We start from the raw sequence: 18,291 nt of genomic DNA on the forward strand, positions 1-18,291 counted from the left end.
TAAAATATATTTAAACTGATATTTAATTAACAATAAAAAATATTAAAATATTTAATATTTAATTTATGCATTGTAGCATCGTTCTTGTCTTTACCATTAATTAATTGATTAAAAATTATGTAGAGTGGAGAAAAAACTTTGCATAATGAAAACTATCTGCACAATTAAATCTCTCTCCATAATGAAAGTTCTTCACACAAAACTCTCTACACAGTGAAAACTCTCCACACAAATTTCAACAATATTTTAAAGTCTCGTGAATATGCAACAATAAAATACGAAGCTCCGCACAATGAGCTAAGTTAAGACCGCAAGGAGAAACTTTCATATAATGACAACTGCATAAGAAAACCCGATCAAAGGAGGTAGGTATCCAAGAACTATTGTGATTAAGAGAACCGAAATTCTAGGGGAAACCACCACATTACATTCACAAAATTAAAGAAAAGGGTAACAAAATAACAATGGGATCCAAAGGAGTTTAAACGTTTATACACTAGCAAGAGCTTGAAAAAAAAAAAAAAAATGTGGACCCACTTATGTTACCAACTACACATTTAACTATCAGGTTGGCAGGTGATATAAGTGTCTCAACCACTTATATCACCATCCAGGCAGTGTTCTCGCTCTATGCCAATGGACAGACAACAAGAATCCTGGTCAATTCAGGCAACAGTCATTGCCAAAATTTTATTAATTTTTCTTTGGCTTTATTGTCAGCAATTTAGTAATGTGAAGTTTCAATTATTCAACTATTGTGAACTCTAGCACCAAACATCGTTATATATCTCGAAATAAAGATCTAAGCATATTGTTCTAGCCATGTTGTATAGGCATTGTAAATTAATTTAAAATTCCTAAAACCAATGTAATGTCGTTTAAAGTAACAAAGTGAAGTCCATTTTCATTTCCCTCGCTCTCGCCTCCATGAAAATCAAAGTCATTTCTCCCTCTTATAGGAAGTACAATGTATAGATCGGTGGCTCTATTAGAGCCTCTCTCCACACTTTCCACCAAGTGTGTGGCTTTCTTAGTTTCAGAATTAGCACTCGATTCAATTTTCTTTATTTATTTTCTTATGATATCCAATAGGATTTGTGTTCTTGCAGATGTGGATTATGAATGAAAAGTATGAGGAGTGAGGATCATGATAGTAACCTTGAATAGTATTCCCTGTTCCTTTTTCCCTTCAACAGTTGTGATGCAAGTAATAGAGAGGAAACTATCTTCACGTTCACATTCACTTGGGAAATTACATTTTAAAGCTTCAATGATAGTTTAAAGACTCATGAATATGCAACAACAAAGTGCGAAGTTGCACACTTTTGCAGGATAAAGAAGCTCTACACGAAGCAGGACAACACCATTAAGTTCACTTCATAGCAATCCTAAAAATTCAAAGGGGAGTTATGTTAAAACCTAAACTAAGCAATAATTTGTTTTTTAAGATACTCATAGTTGACAGTCCTAAAATTTCCAAAAGTATAGTGGACGAAACTATACTTGTCCAGACAACCCTAGTTGCTTGTGCCTTTTTCACTTCAGCGACTATAGTGCTAGATAATGGAGAGGAAACTATCTTCACCTTCACATTCACTTGGGATTTTAAATTTTAAATCTTCAATGATATTTTAAACACTCATGAATATGTAGGAATGAGGGTATCCACAAAAAATATTTCAATTTTGTGAGTCTCTCCATGAAGCGTTACATGTGCGTGTTGGGGCTTGGCTCCTAGACCATACATTGCCTCATACAACTCTTCCTAAGATCCAATTTACGTGTGTAGGTTATGAAATAAGCATAGTGAAGGTGCACGAGGAGAACCACTAAACTATAGGACAAATAAGATTCTCTGAATCGATCGATGTAAGAGATTCTTTGTTGAATGGAAAATAGTTGTGAAAAGTAGATCGAAAATGATAGACCTAAGCTCATTTCTTATTGTTTCGGCACACATAATGCTTTGAAATAAGTTTTGATACACCACCCAAGAAACCAACAAGAAAGAGTCAGGCGAAGAAGGTTATTTTCAATTATTTTCGTTTTGAATCGCATCCAATATAATCTGATACAAATTTTGAAAAATAAACACCATGTTGAGCTCAATATAATAATAAGATTCAATAAAATAAATAAATTTTTATTTTACCTTCTTTGAATCACAAACTTCATTTAGCTGCAGAATCATTATAGAAAATGAATTCTTGATTTCATTATGAAGCTCCTGAGAACAATATTCATTATGTTGCTTCTTATAGTTGTTGGTATAGTTTCTAGATAATCTTGGGTCACTGACAGTCTCCAACTAATAATCTTGGGAAAACCCACATTTTCTTACCTGAACACATAAAATCGTGGCAAAACATGATGGATGAAAAAGCTAAAATTTGCGAAATCATCATTGACTTTGGAAAATCCAACAAAATATTTGCAGAAATTTCAAGAAATTTGTTATTGTTAATGAATTTGACCTAAAATCAAAAGGCACAAATTTCTTCTACTATCTTGCAGAAAGGAAAACACACGGTAGAAACACATGCAATAACATGCAACCATCAAAACACAAGGAACACGATGATTTTACAGGGGAACCCAACTGGGAAAAACTCCTCCACTGCTTTGCATTAATTCAGATGAGAATATGGATCAATTACAATGTCTTGCTTCAATCCTGAAGCACACCTTGCACTATTGTTGGCAAGAAAAGTTCACTAAGGAAAGGGTTGAAAACCTCAAGATAAAAAGATAAAACAATCAATAAAGAACACTCAATCAAGCATGCCAAACATTTGAATTATCGAAGTTGGACTTAGAGACATACCCAAGGGTCCTACGTTTGAAGATGTTCCTGTAAGGTCCAAACCCTCTGCCTCCTCCAAGATATAAAAACCTTTAAATCATTCACAGAAGAATGTACATAATATATAATTCAATGTTCATGCATAAGAATATGTTAGATCATCATATATAAAAGTACCTCATAAAAGTACCAAGTTATATAGGTGGAATAGTGGTACTGCATAAACTCGAGTGCCAACATATAAGATGTTGCTCAGAAAGTCTACAACATATAGAGTTGAGAGGTGTCACTTGCAAAGATTGAAAGAGTTGTCAAGTGAACCAAGATGCTAACACAACTCGAGGTCTTCATCGATTGCAGAGGGTACATTTCTACACAATGGGAATAAATGAGCTGAAGTCGACCATGTGAGAAATCATTTGATTACCGGTCATTTATGTATACCATTAACAAACGCGAGAAAACTCACCAATAATTATAATGAGTGTCAAGGTACCTCAGTACAATCTAACAAGTGTGAGTAGATGTGTTGAAGGTGAACACTTGAAAGAATCTACCAATCAGGAGACATTGATGTATTCTCATTGTCAATAGCGAAGGAGTCTTCCACTGATGACTGCAAACCCTAAGGTACTGAAAAAAGGAATCTAGATTGTGTTCCCATAACCATGAGTTGGAGTCAATAGGAAAAGATCTGCTAGAAAGAAGGCATTAAATAATCCCATGTCAATCAGTGTGAGAATAACCCACAGGCCAATAATTTGGAAGAAATCAAACGAATAACGATGAAGCAACCATTTTGAAGTACATTTCTAGCGTGCACAAAATGTGGCTAGCGCTAAAAGAAATCCTTTGAACCAACCAATTATAAAAGTTTACACAGAGGTGAGGAATCCACCAATAGGGTCAAATGGAAACCAAGGTATTGCACGAATCTCAATGCGTGATAATGTAAGATGACGTCGAACACAAGGGAAACCACCCAATCAAAGACCCATAATATTGATCAATGTTGTGCACAAGGTCAACTATCAATGATGCAAATAGGGCCAAGGTGTGACTCGTGCAACTCTAGGTCAACTCTCAGAGCAATTTGTCATAGTCAATAAGAGCAAACCCGCCAACAAGAAGTCAATGAGTACCTTCTTAACTAGCACAAGTAAAGGACCAAGTCATTGATGTGATACTAAGAATAAATTGACAGACGAGGTATTGCCGACAGAAATGAGTCAAGAGACACCGCAGAATGGTCGACAACAAGTTGACTTCCCTTGAACAAAAGCACGAATTGATGTGACTTTATTGCAGCATAAAATAGCTTTGTATAATTTTGTGATGCAGGAGGCATCAACAAACTCTCAATATGATTGGAAGAGTTAACCAACCTGTGGAGGACTAACTCAAGAACAAGGCTTCGGCTTTCCTAAAGTCAAACTAAGCCCCATCTTGATGGAGGAAAGACTCATTTTAAGTGCTTTGTTCAAGGGCAACATAACTAACACTTGTTGCCATCAAATGATGAATAAATTATCTCGTTCCCACTCATTTTTTTATATAGTTAATTTTTTGTCTTTTTCATATTATAAAGCCTGAAAAGGAATAAAAGAATTCCTATAGTACAATGGAGAGAACAAGTGTCAAAGGAAAGTGCACTAGTTCTTGGGTCTGGAACATTCCTATGCTTAATGCAAGGTGGCGGATATTGGTCATCAACACTTGGGGGATGTTCCCTCCACGGAAAAAAGGGTGTCAAGTCGCAAAGGCTAATGAATACATGGTTTGATCTTGCTTAAAAATTCATGATCAAAACTGGCTTATACACGAGTCAAATGAAGCATGCTCAAGGCCAAAAGGGGTGCAAGTGGTCAATATGCAATGCAACAGTACAACTCAACACATGGAATCCTCTAGGGTATAGAGCCAGAATAAAAGTGGAGAAGAAGAAGAATGAGGCTTCAACGCAAATGTGTAGTGGGACTAAAGAGGATTCCTAAGCCTACATAATATTTGCAGTGTGGGCAACATATGCTAGTGAGGTTCTAACTAGGAATCTCATTTAAGGAAAGGCTCTACCATTATGTTACGATTTTATGAAATGGTGAGTGAGAGAGGTTAAAAAATCACAACATAGTGGGATCAACCCTGTGGCTAACTATCACAGTATGAGGTCAAGATGCAAAATGCAATGGAAAAAATGATATGCCTTAACCTATATGCTAGTTTATAGTACGATACCTACCACGATAGGTCAGATATCATTGAATCGAAGAAACAGGAAAACATCACTAAGTGATAAGAGAGTCTCCATCACCCTAAAAAAGACCCTTCCCAACACTTCAAGCACAGGTCAAAAGTTGATAAAATTAAAAGAATAAAGTTAAAAAATGAACTTTAGAAAAGTGGGTTTAAGTTTTAATTATAAAATGAAGTTTTGAACTCACCCGATTTCATTCTTACCATCCGCGTGTTGAAGAGATAGCTTTCGAGCAAATTTGAGCAATCAAATCCAACCAATTCCACCAACGACTTCAAAATCCGCGAACTCTAGGTAATTCATAACCCTAATATCTTCCATTTAGGTCAAAAATTTCATTGATCGAATCGATTTTTGAGTGAACATTTTAAAATTGAAAATTGGTTATGCATATACGTGGGTATGGAATTATCAGGCCGCATATAGAATGCCCTATACGCGATTTATCAAAGGGAAAGTCATGTATATACGCGATTGTCTCTTACAGAAGTCACGTACATGCAAGACCAAGTTCGTAATTCAGTTTCTAACAGTGAAATCACTCAATTTTTCTAGGATGTTGAGCATTTGGAGAGAGAGAGAACACACTGATGTGGATAATGAAGTCTTGGAAGACCAAGAATCATTGGATGGATTAAAAATTTGTGGTTTGCTCAAATTCTTCATGATGCCAAATATGAGAGCTCAAACTCAATTGTTGGAAATGTTGATTAATTATTGGGACCCAGAGTAGGAGAATTTTTTCATAGACTCAATGCCTTTTCAAATTGAAGTGGAAGACATCTACTTCATTACAGGTCTCTCCAGAAGGGGAGAAGCAGTCAATTTGAAAGGAAAGGCCAGCGGGGGCCTTAACATTGATGATTATATTGTTGTGTATTGTGCACCAAACACTAACAAATTTGGGTCACAAGTCCCGATCAAAGAAATCATGAGCCTGCCTATCAAGATCATACTTTTCACTATTGTTAGGATATCAGGTTCAACTTCTTTACACCAAGCCTCACGACCAACTATGTTTCTAGCAGTGGAATGCTTGAAACTAGTAGTGTATGATTGGTGTACAATGCTCCTGGTCAATATGAAGAAGAAACTCACATCATTCAGATAGGGGAAGACAAAGAAATTCGATTATGGTACCATTCTCTGCTCATTTTTCTTTGAGCAGATTCTTGCGCTACGACCCAGAGTAGCATCTGCCATCAATAGCCCTAGAGATCTAAGGATGGCCAGATGGTCAGACTTGATAAGGAGACTTGGCAGAGGTGAAGTCACCCAGGCGGCCTTTGATGATGATTTCTTCCAGTGGTGGGAGCAACAAGTCATGGCCATAGAGGATTACCCTTATGCAGGACTAGACTTCTGAGAGGACCCAAAGTTAGTACTTCCCGAGGGGGTTGCATGAGGTAACACTAGTAAGTTTTATTTTTTTAACATATTTGATTTTTTCTTGTTTTAAGGATAATCTTAAAAAAATTAAAGTCTTTTTCTTGAAAAAAAAATGTTAACAAGATTAAATGACCATGATGCAGATGTGGGACCAATGAGACCTGAGGGTATACCAAGGCATAGGCGTCGTGGTAGAGATGTGGAAATATAAGTGGCTAAGTCCGATAGGGTCCTCCAAACAGGACAGAGGAACTTGGATAGTTTGACTCACCAAGTTCCAAGGGCAACAGTAGAGGATCTTCCCGAGGCTATATAGAGATGGGTGGTTGGAGTACTACGAGAGTGGGTGCGACTCTTCAAACGAGTGGTGAATGCCATCGTCTTCTATCGAGAATCTCATCTAGGGAAATGCCCTTAGATTTAGATTTTAGATAGACTGATCTTTTTTATATAGACATGATCGGGCCTGAGCCCTAATTTTGTAGGACATTTGTCCACATTTTGTAATATTTTGACACTTATCTATCTATATATACAGATATTTCGGGATGACTTGATCATATATACAGATGATTATTTGATGTTTTTTATTTAATGTGATGAATGATTGATATGCCAATCCAATGCTTGGTTAGCTATAGAATCAGCAAATGCATTATTTGATCGTGGAATGTGAATGAAAGTAATAAAATTAAATGATCTTTGTAATAATATCACTCTCAGAAATTGATGATGTAATGAAGGATCCCTCACATGATAAATATTATTTAACTGAGACACAACCAGTTGTGAGTCCAAGTACACCACTAATGATTCAATACCATAAGATATTGCTTCAAAAAGTAAATTAATAACAACATTGTATTCATCCATATTATTAGAAGCAGGACCAATACATATGCCTCTTGCGACCAAAAACTGACCAGATGGATAATGTATTACCCAAGCGTCGGATGTAAATTCTGGATGTGTCTACTGGCACCGTTTGTGAATCCTAAGTACAACGTGTAGAAATTTCTCTACAAAACCTGGCTCTGATACCATTTAGAAATTTCACTGTAGATTAAATTGATTATGCAATGTACTAAAGCAAAATACTTGATCTACTTCTACTATCAAACTTTGCAGAATCTTAATCAATTTGAGCAAGATCAATCAGAAAACATATAAAAGAGAAGAAGAAATCATACACATGAAACACAGAAGAATACTCTGGGGAAAGCCTCAGCTAAAAACCCTGCTATCTGTATTATCATACAAGTGGAAATATCTCAGGATTACACAAAGATTTAGCTCACAAGCTATCCAGCTCTCAGTACAATCCCTCAATGCTGCTCATAGACAGAATAGACACAACATATGCCTTCCTTCAGTCCTCCAAGCCTCCTATTTCGTTGCGCAGTTTCTCCTGGGTCCTCAAGCTGCCACCTGTGTGTAATTACCTCACACACTACTCACTGACCTCTGAAATAACTGCGCAATTCTGAAGGAGATAATTCCTTCTGCATGGATGAGTTTCCTTTATAGGAAAATTCCTCCAACTGATAGTACAATGTCCCTGTCTTTAATCTCAACTGGGTCTTTCTCTGAACTGACATGCATTGGTTATTTATGAGAGAATATTCAGTTATCTAGAGAACACTAGTTGCATGCATGCATGCATTAACTGACTGAACTCACAATTAGTTCCACGAACTTTTTGGAACTAATCTAACTATACTTAACTCAGTTAACTGAGCTAACTAATTACAACTCAAATACAACTCATCTTTATCTCCTTAATTAAGGGATAACTTCCTCAATCTAAGGGATAACTGTTGCATGTCTTCACAAAGACTTCATGTTTGATTTTCTCCAACTAATTAACTCAAGATGAATTAATTAATTATTTTTCAAATAGCTAGTGAGACTAAATTCAAATTTTAATTCTCAATTTTGATTCAAGGACAAATCAAAATTGGAATATATCCCGAAATTCTATTTATAGCAATGCTATTTTTAGCATTTCTATTTTTTACTATTTCCAACAGAGTTGGAGTATATCCTGAAATGTTATTTATAGCAATTTTATTTTTAGCATTTCTTGTTGCTATTTTCAACACACCAAATCACCCATTGAAACCTGCCAAAGCATATCGAAAACATCATCATCACCATGACACTCATAGACAAAACTAAAAATATGTAAAATATTTACAAAACAAAGCAAATGCTCGGGAAAGAGCATAAGCATAATACTTCTTGAGATAGATACCATTTATGGGCTCCGACACCACATTCCCTTTAAAATAAACCAACTCATAAGTACCCTTCTTCAAGACCCTTTTAACAATGAAAGGACCATACCACATAGGTTTGAATTTTCCTGGCCCCAAGATGTCTTTATCTTGGTCATAGACCAAGACAAGGTCACCTTCAAAGAAAAACCTAAGTCACACAGATTTGTCATATTGAGATTTGTCTCTTTTCTTATTTGCCTCGTTCATTGTGGCAACATCCTGACATTTCTCATCAAGATGTTCCAAATGAACAAAGCGCTCTTCTGGACTTAAGGTGTCTGGAAGAAGTTGGACTGCTAAATTAAGAGATGGAATCTCACATTCTATAGGAAAGATCGATTCCAAACCATAAACTAACTGAAAATGAGTGAACCATGTGGCATTATTGATAGACATTCGATATTCCCATAGTGCAGGATAAAGCATGATGTGTCAATTGGACTTAGCTTGATTAATCATCCTTTGAAAGATAGTCTTAAGGGATTTATTAATGGCTTCAACTTGTCCATTAGCTTGAGGATAATAAAGAGACAAATGCTCCTTCTGAAATCCCAATTTCGAAGCCAACTCATACATCATCTTATTCTGAAAGTGGTTGCCATGGTAAGTGACAATCTCTTTAGGAATATCAAAACATGAGATGACTTGATTAAAAAGGAAAAGATTTGTTGTCTCAACATCGTTATTAAAAGTGGGCATAACATCAACCCACTTCGTAAAGTAATCTACTGCTACGATAATGTACTTGTGTCCTTTGGCTGAAGTCAGGTTATAAGTTGTAAAATCAATTCCCTGCTTAGTAAATGGATCGACAGTAATGACAGGAAAAAACAGAGTTGAATGAGCGCACATTTTTAGAGTATAGATTTGACAAGGATGGAATTTTTTGACCACTTTAATACAATCTTTGAAAATCGAAGGCAAAAAATACCCTGCATGCAAGATCTTCTGAGTTGTTGCAAGCCCAGAAAAATGACCTCCACAAGCCCCACTATGGTAGTCATTTAAAATTGACTCAACTTCTTCTAAGGTAAAACAACATCTAAGGATTGAATCAACCCCACAATGATATAAAGTATCACCAATGATTAAATAACTCTTAGTAAGGTGACGTAATTTTTGGCATTCATCCTTAGAAAAAGACTAAGGAAACTTTGAAGTCTGGAGATATACAATGATGTCTTTGTACCAAGGATCTTGTGAGGAGATAAGAAAAATATGTTCATCTGGAAATGATTCTTCATAAGTAAAATCTCCCTCACAAGGCAATTCCGAAATTAATTTTGTGAAAACCAAAGACTTCTTTGATTTGGCTAACATGAACTCTAGATCAAACTCTTGTAAAATAACAATCCATTTATTGTATTTTCCCCCAATCACTCGCCTACTTAGGACAAATTGAAATGGATTGACGTCAACTACTACAAAGGTTTTTCTCAGCAAAATGTAATGATGGAGTCGTTGAACAACATGAACTGTTGCTAAAGCCAATTTCTCAATGTGGGAATATTGAAGTTCAAGACCAACTAAGCCACGACTTAGATAATAAATCACATGTTCTCTAAGGGCATCATCTTCCTAAACCAGAACCATACTGATGGTTGATTTTGTTGCCATGAGGTACAAAAGGAAATATTTGTTATAATCAGGTGGACTCAAAAGGGGAGCAGAGGTCAATGCCTTTTTCAAAGCATCGAATGAGCATTGAGTGAATTCATCCCAAACAAATGGAACTCCTTTCTTAAGTAAATGCATAAAACCTTTTGTGATCTCAGCGTAGTTCACAATAAACCTCCTTAAAAAATTGGATTTTCCTTGGAGACTTTGAAGTTGACGAATACTAGACGGAGGATGCAATTGAAGTATTGCCTCAACCTTGAAAGGATCAACCTGAATCCCTTCATTAGAAATGATGAATCCCAAAAAATGACCAGATGTAACAATGAAAACACACTTATTAGGGTTCAACCAGATTTTATAATAACGACATCTTTCAAAAATTAGATGAAGATGCTTTGGATGTTCCATTCTCTTATGAGAGCGAGTAGCTAAATCATCCAAATAAGCTTTGATTATGTGTTTGATGTCGTGGAAATAATATGACATAGCCCACTAAAAGCTAGCTCCAATATTTTTAAGGACAAAAGGAATTTACCAATATGAAAATGTACCCCAGGGTAAAATAAATTTCATCTTATGTTGATCTTCAGGACGAATTGTTATTTGATTATACCCAGAAAATTCGTCCATGAAGGAAAAAAATCATTTCCAGCACACTCATCAATAATATGATCTATAAATGGAGTGGGGAAATTATATTTTGGACAGGATTTATTTAAATCCATGAAATCGATGCATACACAGATTGTTCCTTGTTTTTTGTCCATAGGGACTGGATTCGAAACCCATTCAGTAAGAGGAACATGGTAGATGAAACCTGCTTTAAGCAATTTCTCTACTTCTACCTTGATAGCCGCAACTTTCCTAGGGTTGACTGGCTAAAGCTTTTGACGCACAGGCTTTGCGTTTTCATAAGTCTTGATCTCATGTTGAACTATACTAGGATCAATCCCAAACATTTCCTCATAAGACCAAATGAATACATCTCTAAAATATTTAAAGAGATCGACGTAAATTTTAATCTCTTCAGGGGAACAATCAACTTCAATGAAGATATTTTCAATAATGTTGGGATTCTTGGAAATGTTCACCAGAATAGTTTTTGAAATTTTGGCCATATTACCTTCAGCAAAGATATGTGTTGGAGCCAAAGGGTTTAAAATTTTGTGAACACTTCGATGAGAAAGAGGACTAGACAAACTTTATTCGACTTTATGCAAATCAGGGAGAAAATAGGATCGATGATGCAAATTAGGGAGAAAATAGGATCGATGATGCAAATCAACCCACGGTCTCTCTACATCAATCATTTATTCTAGAATTTCCTCCCCAGATGGTAAAACGATATCAAGGAAATCCATAGCCAAAGTGGAATCAATTGTACAAGTTGATGCCACATCATCATCATCCACATTCTCTAATGAAACAGGGATGGGATCTGAATCTGCAAAATTAACAATGGATTGATATGCAATTTCTACTGCATATATAGGATAAGACATTCCAACCACCTTCCCTTCTTCTAATGCATTTGTAGGAGGGTGCAAGGTCCATGAATCCGAAAAAAAAAAAAAAAAAAAAAAAAAAAAAAAAAGAGCTCTAAAATAACACTATCAAGGGACCACCCTAGAGGATGAGATGACATTGATGTAAGAAAAAATAGGTGGAAGATCAAAAGTACCCATCAATGAGGAATACATTCCAACTCCTAAATTCTCAATAGGTTGCTTGGTATTCTTCACCAAGGGGACAGTGAAGTTAACAAATGTGTTTGGGTCATTGGGAGAATAGGATAACTAATCTATTGTAACAACTCTCCCTTCATGAGGAAAACATAGGATGTGAAACAAATATGAGACTATGGCATCCTACACATAAACCCAATTCCGACCTAACAAAATATTATAATCAAGATTAGCATCAACTATCTCTACTTCAACATTAACATCCTTGCCCCCTACACAAATAGGGATGGTAGGAAGAATCCCATGAGGTCTATGAGAATGACCATCGAATGCAATTAAAAGAGGAGAGGGGACAACTTCAGGGGACCCGATAGCTTTCCAACATGACCTAGACATGACACATGAGGAATCCTCTTCATCAACTACAGTTCGAAAGATGGTCTTTTTACAATACGTAGATGTAATTTGAAAATCCATATGTTGAGGGAGTTTCGTTTTAACAATTGACATATCATATGTAATCATCAAAGAGTTTTTCTGGTCAATTGCTCTGATCATAGTGAGAAAAACACTCCTTTGCGCAAGACAGAACTAGAGTACCTCTAACATCGACATAACACAGGGGCTCTGAGCTAAATATTCAACAATGGAAAAAAATTTAGTAGCCCTAGCATTTGGATTATAAGTCGATCATTTTGAGGAGCCTTTCAACATCCGAGGTATAGGTTCAATTGCAGGCCTCTCTATATGAAGAGGTTCTTGAGTATCAGAAGTAATTTTAGCCTTAGAATATTTTGGCTCTCCATAATCATGAGCTCTAGTTGAAATATCAACATGAGTCTTAACCATATACACATTCGATGTGGATTCCCCTTCCTGGTTGCCCCCTATAACATATCCAGTATTATCATTCGCGCCAACAAGTAATTGCTGCCCTTGGGGGAAAGTGTCAGTATGCACAGCCTGGGAACTAGAAGAACCTTGCTAGGATAACAAGCACTGAGCATCTTGAATCTTTGGGAAAATATGAGTAAGATGATCCCCACTGCATAACTTGCATGGGAATTTAAACTTCTTTTTAGACTCCTTCTTTCCCTCACCAGTGTCTTCACTAGGTTTATTCACATTCCCCTTCCCTCCCTTATATTTCTTTTTCCCATGTCCTTTCTTCTTCCCATCGGATTGTTTATTTCCTTTGGGATTCGAGGAATGGACAACATTAACCGCTAAATGTTGAGAAGGAGGAGACATTGACAGTGTAGTATCTGTCGCAGAAGCAAATTGTAATGTTAATTGTTGTAATTGATTTAACAAACTAGTCATATTAGTATCAATCGATCCTACAACTTTGTTTTCATGCGGACCTGGTTTCACTTTGGCAAGATCAATTTTCGATCTAGGAGCATCAAGCAAGATCTTATAGAGGACTCCAAACTAGGAATAAATATGCTCTAATTGTTGGGCTATAAATATAGCTTCATCTTATGTGAACACTCCTGAAAGTGACACATCCTTAGATATCTCTCGTTGTAATGATTTTAAAAACCACTCAAGAATAAATTCATCAGGGATATAATCCTTGACCAATATCTTCCTTCTACGCCACTCATGAATGTGGTCAGAAATATGGGTGGCCATGTCCTACTCAAAATTGGCCATAATTTCAGTTATGGCATCATAATGGACAGGAAACTGAAAGTGGTTGAGAAACATTGTAGCCAACTCACCAAATGTAGAAAACGACCCACCCTTTAATTCGATATACCATTTTACCACATTTATATTTAAGGTGTGTTGAAAGAGTCTCAACCTAATTGAATCATCAATCAAGGAGTTTTATGAGCACCATAAATGGAAAGTGGTTACATGGTCAGTTGGATCCTCACCAGAATTCCCTTCAAAGTTTGGTATATTAGATGGAATTTTGGTAGGGACTGGGGGCCAAGCCAAGTTGTAACGGATTAGATCATTAGTCAATTTTGAAAGATCTGGAAAATTGAGAGTTTCCAGGAATGGTAAGCATAGAGAGACTGTCGAATTCCAAGCTCCAAGAGTGGAATTCCCAACATTTGAAAAAGAGTATCCTGGATTTTGAGAGGCACCAGGCTGCCAAGGATTACTCATAGAAGTAACTGAACTATAAGGAAAACCTTTTAGTCTAGGGGTATACTGAAGGTATCCACCTCCTACTGCAGCATTACTAGTCATAGGAAAATTTCCTCCAGGTGGAACATTATATGAAGGGGAGAGCCCTTAGTAAGGGTTCCAAGCACTAGCCAAAGGAGGGAAAACCTGCGAAGTACTAACAATTGGGAAGAGAATAATCCCGTGTTGGCCAAACAAATGAGAGAGATTCCCAAGCCCAAAACCACTAATAGAAGGATATACCAAGCCCTAGCTCCCTTGAAAAGGATTAATATTTTGAACATAGCCAGAGAAAGTCTTTGATCCTACATTCATCGATGGATTTGAAGGAGGAACATGTCCACTTCCAAATGAAAAACCTTGTAAATATGTTGAACCACTAGCCATCAAAGTCATAGATACATAAGCAATAGAGGGTAAAGCTGATGAAACTGAGGGAATGCCACGAGACAACATTCCAAAAGGATAAGCACTAGTGAAAGGAGCAAAAGGTTAGGTGCCTTCACTCCGGATGGAGGTAGAGTCAACAGCTACCATGCTAGGTGTAATAGTAGAGATAGAAATAGTACCTCCTCCTATAGCTAAAGAAGGAGTATTCATACTAGCCATATGAACAGCCACACTTATGCCACTAACATTGGCCATTAAGAAAAAAGGAGAGTGGACAGGGATAGTCAGTCTCTGAGTCAGAGTACCCACGTATGATAAAAAGTATGGAAGATGAGAAGGAAGAGATTTTGTAGGAGTCCCAAGGAACTCTGAAATGTCTTCATTTTCTACTTCATCTTTCGATTGGAAGATTACTTTAGCCAGAACCAGAGCGTTTCCACCTAGATTATGGACTAGACTAGGTTTTCCCTGTGAAATTAGAGCCCTCGATGAAGGGTTTGTCTATGTTGCTTTAGCTTGTATTGGATCAAAAGAACTAGAAGAATTACTCCTACGCCTTCTTGGTGAAAGCCCATGAATCCTTCTAAACCGATCAACTAGTCGATCAACCACTTTTATATATAAATAAAAATTAAAGATTCAAATAACCTAAGGCAAGCTAGGAGCATAGATCACTCTCTAAAAAGTCCTAAATATACAACCAAGAAAACAACTCCAAGTATTTCCACTCCAGGTGATTAGGATCAGACATAAAAATACAAGAACGTGAAGATAAGGACCTATTGAATGTAGTTTGGGATGATGAGGGCTCAAGCCGACCAATGAAGTTATCAGAAGTAGTTACGTTGGCCTTTAGACAATAGCCTTTGTCGATGCAAGTACCCAAGCTTTGCAAGGGAACCCTCTAGAAGTACTAAGAAAGTTATACAATGTCTTCCTCAGGTACCATGGGCATTCCCCCTGCAATCACTTGTGTGGTCCATAAGAAAGGCTACCAAGGTCACCAGCTCATGATCAGAAGCCAGGCAGAACAATCGTGGGTGTGTGATCCAACAAGTAGGAGAGGGGCTATCTCTCTTTCCTTATCTTCACACATCCTCGTGCTTGACTCCCGTGTTAGAGGAGCTTTCCCAGACAGCTTAACAACACCATATTTCTACTCATTAATAAACTTCTATACTTTTCAGTTTAAGTGGTCTTATATATTACTCTCCGCACACCTATTCCAAGGCCCTAAAATTCCCTAGACTAGTTGATGTTGCTATGACAAAAAGAAAAAGTCTAGTTCATTTTAATTTAAGTGCTCATTTTAGTTGGTTGTTGTTTAAGACAAGTGAAACAGAAGTGCAACTGATGATGTTTTGACACAAAATAAATCAATAGAAAACCTAGGCTACATGAGAATGCAACACTTCTTTTTCTTCAATGAAAGAGATTTCTACAAGGGTTCTATGAGAAACCTAATAAAGAAAAAACTATTTTTCTTTTTCAATTTAGCACTCACATTCGAAACCTGACAAAAAGAACTAAAAGATGTCCAAAATGCATCTTACCTAATGTGCACGAGCATGTAAATGAAAGATTCAAAGAGAGACTTAAACGTAAACAAATGTGATCACAAAGGTAAATACCAATTCAAAGAGAAAAGAAAAGAAAATCCCAAAATAAAGAACACTCCTCAAAGAAAAAAGACTTTTAACCTTATAACAACAACTCACACATTTGCTAAAAAATCTAAAAGACTACAAAACCAAGCAACAAAAGAAAATAAAGCAACAAAGAACATGTTTTTATTTTTCTTTTAAAGATTTAAAAAACTAAAAATTTAGAAAGGGAAGACAATAAAATATCTTAAGACCAAAGGCATGAATAAGACTCAAATCCACCTAGTCACAAATGATCACAAAGATTAAAATACTAGTGCAAATGAGAGACTTAACACTTCAAGAATTTGTCCAAAAATATATAAAAGACTCTGAAAATCAGAAAGACTCCAAAGAATTGAAAATCTCTCACTCATCCAAGAATCACAAACCCCTTTTGAAAACAAGAAAGAGAAAGCAAAAGAGCCAACTTCTAGGTCACAAGAGAAGCAAATCAAAGATTAGGTTATCAACAAGTTCAAGAGAAACAAAGATCTGTTCTAGAGCCACAGAACAACCAGATACCTCACAAAGAAGATCTGGAACCCAACTTTAGACACAAAAAGCTTCAAAAACTGAAAACCCTAGGTTGACATAAGCATTTCTCCAACAAGATGAAAGACACCAACAACAACAGTCATCAAGGTGATTCCAGACTTTATAAATATCAAGAAAGCATAAACAAATTTGGTCAAAGCCTCAACAAAACCAAGAAATGAAAATTTTTCATTTTTAAAATCTGTACACGGATGTTCAAATACAGTTTAGCATATATATGTGACTATATGTGAAGCAGCACGCGTATACGTAGGTTCTTTGGAAGAAACAACATATATACACAACTATTTACAAAAAAAAACATGTATAAAGAAAAAACTGAAGGAAAAAAAAAAACAGATCTGAAAGACTGGGTTGAATGACCAAAATACTTAAGACTTAAGAAGACTGGAAAAAAAAACCAAGAAACAACAAAGTAAACCCAAATAAAATAAAACAACCCTTCTAGGAAATACTTAATGGTATTCCCTAATGGAGTCACAAATTATGTTGGTGGGAAAAGTTCCCTAAGGCAAGGGTTGAAAACCTCAACAGAGAAAGATAAAACAATCAACAAATAACACTCAATAAATCATGCCAAACATACGCATTACCAAAGTTGGACATAGAGACATAACTAAGCATCCTACGTTTGAAGATGTTCCCGTCGGGTCCAAACCCTCTGCTTCCTCCAAGATGTGTAGACCCGCAAATCAATCATGGAAGCATATAAATAATACATAATTCAACTTGCATGCATAAGAATATGTTAGATCATCATATATAACAATTCATACTATCATTCATAAGATGACAAAATATATCGGGAACAAGACATGAGCTTCTTTATTGATTAACAACAGTAAGTACAGGATAGATACAACCTGATCCAAGCCAAAGGAACTAATGAAGCCTTCCTCCATATTCGTTCAGCTTGAGCCATGAAGACAACCTCTCTAATAGGTGGAAGAAGATTCTAGATAAGGAGATTGAACATCTCTATAAGGAACCCAACGTTTCTTAGAGACTAGGAGTGCAAGAGGCACAGGAAAATCAGACTTGATATGGGGTAAATTGAGTATAATGTCAATATATCTCTTCTCTTATGAATTAGGCCTACCCAAGGGGTGTATATATACCACCTCATATTGGTTATTTCAGTTAGGCCACAGGCTCCTGTAGGTGGGATCTTGGTGAAAGTCGTAAACCGTGCCCAAAAAAGAGGCCTATGCTATCCTCCTATTTCCTTGTGCAATCCTTGAGGAAATTATCCCCTAAAAATTAGGATAATTCCCTATTTACTTGCACAAATTTTGAAGGAATTGACCACTTTCTCAATGCAAAAACAGTGTACCCTCAAATAGTATACAATTGATAATTACAATGTGCCTTTTCCTCCGCTGCAACTAGGAAATTTGAATTCCATGCATGACTGGGACTATTTTTAGTAAATTGATCAGTTAATTAAGAGATTAGTGAGTTAACAATTGTTATAACTACTCAACTGATCTTATTGAGAAAATTAGTTTTGATGTGCTAAAATTCC

The sequence above is a fragment of the Pinus tabuliformis genome, chromosome 1_2 (genome assembly GCF_031772625.1).
Source record: "Pinus tabuliformis cultivar Carrire ecotype Pingquan chromosome 1_2, CPIR1, whole genome shotgun sequence".
NCBI lineage: Eukaryota > Viridiplantae > Streptophyta > Pinopsida > Pinales > Pinaceae > Pinus > Pinus tabuliformis.